The sequence below is a fragment of the Lactuca serriola genome, chromosome 8, assembly GCF_051521515.1.
Source record: "Lactuca serriola cultivar US96UC23 chromosome 8, Lser_US96UC23_V15, whole genome shotgun sequence".
Lineage (NCBI taxonomy): Eukaryota > Viridiplantae > Streptophyta > Magnoliopsida > Asterales > Asteraceae > Lactuca > Lactuca serriola.
Genome location: NC_136415.1, coordinates 172,573,144 through 172,578,890, shown reverse-complemented (window position 1 = coordinate 172,578,890; position 5,747 = coordinate 172,573,144). Strand labels below are relative to the sequence as shown.

Sequence of the window (5,747 nt, the reverse complement as noted above, 5' to 3'; positions counted from 1 at the left end):
TTGATTGATTTTTTTTGGACCGTTGTTTAATGTTTCTAGTTGCATAGGACTCGTTTGTGAACTATGTATTAATGTATAATGTGTATTATTTTGGTGAATTTTACAATCATGGGAGGATCGAGTAATAGGACATGCAGTAGTTGAGCGTCATTGATGAAGGTCTAAGATGAGCGACATCACTATGTGAGATATCAACTTTAGAGGACATAACATCGTGGAGAGTCCTAGATTTCGACCCTACACATATTGAGTAGATGAAGACACTCTGAAAAGTCAAGTCATATGGTAGTATTGATGTTACAATGTTGGATTACTGACGGTACCAACACTCCATGGGATTCTAAAATATTGTTGTGTCACTGTGTATATTTCCTACCATTTAAAGTTCACAAACTCAAATTTTGATCACATGAAACTTCAGATTTGTACTAAACAACTATACTTCAAGATTTCATGCTCTCTTTTTATGTATTTCTGCCATTTTCTACTTACTAAAGAGCACAAAAATCAAGCTTTAATCCTACAAAGCGGGGTTTAAGCAACATATACATATGTGAGACAGATGTAAAAAGGAAGAAGAATGGTGGTTTTGATGTCCAAAATCACAAAAATGGTGGACGGGTGGCTGCCTTTTCGTCAACAAACGAATATAACACCTTCACACAAAGCATAAACAGATTGAACATTAGTTCAAGGTTTTTGTTTATATCGAATTACCCTAGTTGTAAGTTTTTTGCATTTAGGAGAGAATTTCAATCGACACTTGCTTTCCTCAACCACCGCAGTATTGAACATAATGAGCAGAATTGTCGTTCATTGACATCTTGCATATTGGGTGGATCGTCCCGACTTGCGAATGTGCATACAAAAATGTGAGAAATTATAATGAAAACACAAAGAAACAAGTAAAAGAGAACTAAATGCAAAACAAAACAAAACAAAAACAAAAACAAACAAAATGATTTTTAGTCTTGAGAGTTAAAAAGAAAAGAAATAGGCTCAACTAATGAAAAAAAAAACTAAGAGCTAAGGGCAATAGCTCCCCAGCAACGGTGCCAAAATTTGATTACAGCCATTGATGTAATAAAAAAAATAAACCTTAAACGCATTAAATAGATAAGGCAAGTAAGGGTGAATCCACAAGGAGATTATGGTTAACAACTAGTTCCTATGAAAACTAAAAAAAAATTGTAAAAAAGTGATTGCAAAGAGGTTTGATTTAATATTATTAGTGAAACGTAATTGTTTGCGATTTTAGTATCTTGATACAAATCGGCCACTTTCAAGGCTCTTTCTAACTCACCACATGTATACTCATGACCTCCTTAGTTGGATCTTGATGCATGATGCTAGTAGTTCCATTTCTCATACGTCTGGGTATCTACAAATACTTGAGCATTCTTGGTACGATCCTTCTAGGCATCAGTTTCATTATAAACAAGTTGGCTCAATACAAACTTCCCCGCTCATTACAATGTTCATATCTCTATAAATACTTCCATGTTGACCAGGTTGGGGTAATGTGACTCAACATTTACTTATGTGGTCTTTATTGGTGAAAACCGTCTTCGTTAGAACAATTGTTGAACTGGCTTGGTAACTTACTTCGGGAACTCCACAATGTCCCACATTAAGCACTAACAATTTAATCTGACAACGTTACGCTACATGTGTAGCCAATCCTATCTTCCATTCAAGAAGGAACCATGATGTCATTGTATTTTGTCTATGACCACGTCGCAAAGGGGTCCTAATTACAATAAACTACCAAGGCTCTCACTCATTGCCTATTTCTCTCTCAATGGTCTAAGCTTCACTCCTTCATAAACGCCTTTGCTTTCGGGGGCATGAGTCACATGGAGTGTGGACATTTTTTTCAAGCATTATTTGAGATTAGAGTTGTGTAAATGAATGACCATGATGGTCTTGGCCATGTTTACAAAGTTACATGGTTATTGTACTTCATCTTTAAGCCAAGTATTCCCCCATGGAACAAGTATGATAGATAGCAATACTTAATAGACTCGTTACTTTATTTGCCAAATTGTTTGATGGAAATAAGGTTGCAACGTATAAGAGGAACATATTTAACATTATTGAGAGTCGGGGGGAGAAATAACCAATGATCAAGTATGAGAGAATAGAGATAGCAATACTTAAAGATTGTTGAGATTAAAAGTCATATGATGAGTAACATTTGTGTCAAAAAGTTATTTTAAAGAAGATTTGAAGTCTCATAGGAGCTTAAATTACACTGACATATGGTGGTCTTGGTTTAGTCATTCTAAAGAAGACAACTACCGACTCAAGTTGTTATATGAAATTTATGAACTGAAATTTTAATCATGTTGATCAACAAGCGAGACCTAAATCAAGAAAGATGGATCTGCTCACTAAATTCTTAAATTTTGCATGTATATCATTCATTATAAGTTAATATTGGAATTATATATTATAAGGAAAACAGTAACAGCATGTTGAGTTTACAATTATAGGAATTATAATCCAAGATAAAAATAAATTACTTGTGTGATAGCCCAATTCCATACCTTCCTAAAGTATCTTGAAGCAAAGGTTCTTTCATGATAACTCAAATGGTTCTTCATACGCAACCAAAGAAGGTATCCCATCATTGCTAGAATTGAAAGTAACAGCAACTTATTGGCTTTTGTTTCCATAAATATCTTTATTTGTGTAAGGAGGTATTTAAATACGCTCAAACCATGGATGATGATCCCTTTTCTATCCTTCTGATAGATTGACTGAATCAAAAGCACAAGATTCCAAATCAGCTCAATGATAGTATAAAGCGACTCCTAAGATGCAATTGTCGTTTCTCTTTTACATGGTAATTCCTTTGATTTTAGATAGATTAGGTTATTATATTGAGGTCGTGTATAATGAAGGAAATTTTCTTGATTTATAGATATACAAAGCTAAATGCTTGATCCGTGTGTAATTTCTTCAAACACCTAATATGCAATGCAATTTAGTTAATTAGAAACAGCATACCTCACAAGAACCCAATTTCAACCATTTGATTTTCGAGGGCTTCTGAGCAGGAAAAGCTGTTCTCTTTGTGATTCTTCTCCGAAATTTCTGAATGGGTTCGGAAATTCTTGATTTTAATGATTTTCGTTTGGTCGTCGGGTTATTATCAGAGCTCAATCGGATGAGGAGATGCGAAATCTTGAAGAAAAGTGAGAATCGAAAGAAATTGTAGCAAGTTGGTAAGTATTTAGATGCTTTGAGTTTGAAATGGAAGTTTTTTGCCTTTGCTTGAAGGTTGATTCTCCATAGTTGCTGCTCTGCCATCATTCCGAGCATTGAGATGGCAGAGCTTTTGAGAAGGTTGAATTGAAGTATTAAACAGCTTCGTTATCCCGATGATGCTTCTTCCATAGCCGTTAGAAATTTTGAACACAAAATATTGAAAGGAAAGTAGGCCCATTATAACTCGGGATTTTAATCCAACAGTTTCTATAGTCAAATCGGCCCATATGTCTTAAGGTAAGTTCGGTATTGGATGATTTTTGAAGTTTAATCAATGTTATATGGCCAACAAATATGTAACCAATTCAAATTAAAATAATAATAATAATAAAAAAATGGTAGGTAATATTTTTGGTATTCATTTTAGCTATTATATTGATTTTACCAAACCCTAGTTTGCAATAGATTAAAAAAAATTGATAAATAAATAAATAAACTTACACGCGAGAAACACAATTATTAGCGGTTTATAAAAGTATCAGTAATATAAATTTATCTCTCGTCTACTCTAATAAATGAAAATCTTTTTGTCATATGTCACACTCACATTGATTTGGCCACATGTTATTCAGTGGTTAATTTTAATTAAATTTTTTCCATATGGCATTTTGTGGTTTTTTCCATTTTATTAAATTTCTAATAATATTTAAATGTAATAATTGCAATAAATATAATAATAAATGCATATCAATTTCAATAATTGACTTCCTTCTAATTTCAATATTTCTAAATGAAAACTTCATTAGTTTCTTTTGTTTATTTATCTAAATTATTTGTTTAAATTTAAAAGATAAAAGATCATTTTAATTTTAATAATTCTGTATTTTTTTTAATTTTTTTATAAATTCAAACTTTTTCAAATGTTTAGAATTTTCATATTTATTTTTCTTTTAAATAAACCTATGTAATACATGGGTCTTACAATAATGAAACTTTGACTTCAAGATTTATACAAGAGAAAACATTTCATTAAAAGTAAAATTTGGTTGTTTTCTTCAGCGTTTTAAAGATTTTTACAAGTCATGGCCTTGAAACATAGAACGAAAATATACAAAGGAATAGAGGCCTAGAAGTTGGAATTGGAAATTTTAGCCCAATAACTTCCAGAAGCAGCCCATTTGTTTACTTTGGTTATAAATACATTATTATAAATAACCAATAGAAAATACTTTACTATAACTTTATTTTGAGTTTTAACAACTTTTGTATTTATAATTCAAATTTTTAGAAATAAAACTTCATGTAATTAAATAATACATAAAATAGAATAAAAGTTATAAATTTGAATTTATATATAATTTATAATGTGTATTTCATTTCAACATCCGAGTTAAATATTACCATAAAAATTTGTGCTTCTTGCAAGCATGTTAAGGACGTGACAGGTTAGGTTTTTCAGCTTTACTTTTACTTTTAATTGTTTTAATATTTAAATACATGAAAACGATAAATATAAGTGAAAGCAAGATGCTCTAAAATTATACTTGACTTACGAAAATAAAAATCTCGAACAATGTTGGGCATTTAGACCCGAAGGAAGCCCAAACAAAACACGCCAACCTTAACAGGCTGGTTTTAAGAGGCTCAGGTATGGACGGGCCTTTACAGGATTCTACTGACCAATATTTAATTGTGCGACATGCGGGCCAAGCCATACATGCTTTTGTGCACCTCTACACTATTGGATAATAGTGCTTTGTTATTTCATGTAATTTATCTTTAAACAAAATAAATCAACGATATCACATAGAAAACACAAATGATTTCTTTATTAGATATGCGGTTTCTTTTATTAGATGTGCCGCGTAAACATACCCCTTCAAAACATGGGGAAATGACTTATTAGGGTAATTAACTGTTGTCTTTGTACTCACTTTTTTTTTTTTGTATTTCATTTACTATTGAACTTGTTGTAGGTGTTCACAGAAACCATTGAAACTAGCTATTGAAGATTTCCGACAATTTCTTATCTCCGGTGACTCTCCGGTCGTCTTCTCCAGCGAGCCTCCGACAAGCAGCAGGAGGTGGTAATGGTGGTTTACCGGCGGCAAAAGGGAGGTCGCATGTGGGTTCTGGTGATGACAGGAGGAGGTGGCAGGTGGCTTGTTGTCTGCGTCCCTTCTACCTTTTTCTGGCATCAAATCGACAGGAGGGAGAGAGGGGAGGGTGGAGAAAGCTAAGCGGCAACACCGGCGGTGGATGCCGCTTGAGTTGTCGGAGATAAGAATTTGCCAGAAACCTTCAATAGCCGGTTTCAATGGTTTCTGAGAACACATACAATAAGTTCAATGGTAAATAAGATACAAAAAAAAAAATGAAAGTGACCAATTGAGTATAAGGGCAATAGGTAATTACCTAATAAGTCATTTCCCCTCAAAACACATTGATAAAACCAATTAACCAACCATTAATATAATTAAGTTGTCGGTTTTTATTCGTGTTGTAACTAGGGGTGTTCAAAACCAGATATCCGA

At 32.9% G+C, this 5,747-nt stretch overlaps 1 long non-coding RNA gene across 1 annotated transcript; it reads right to left on the bottom strand.

The window, feature by feature from the left end:
• Positions 1-2,422: 2,422 nt before the first annotated feature.
• LOC145069093 (uncharacterized) lies at positions 2,423-3,404 on the bottom strand. Its single transcript, XR_013689269.1, has 2 exons — positions 3,013-3,404; positions 2,423-2,762 (listed from the first exon to the last, which is right to left on the bottom strand). It is a non-coding gene; the product is annotated as an uncharacterized LOC145069093 (long non-coding RNA).
• Positions 3,405-5,747: the final 2,343 nt, after the last annotated feature.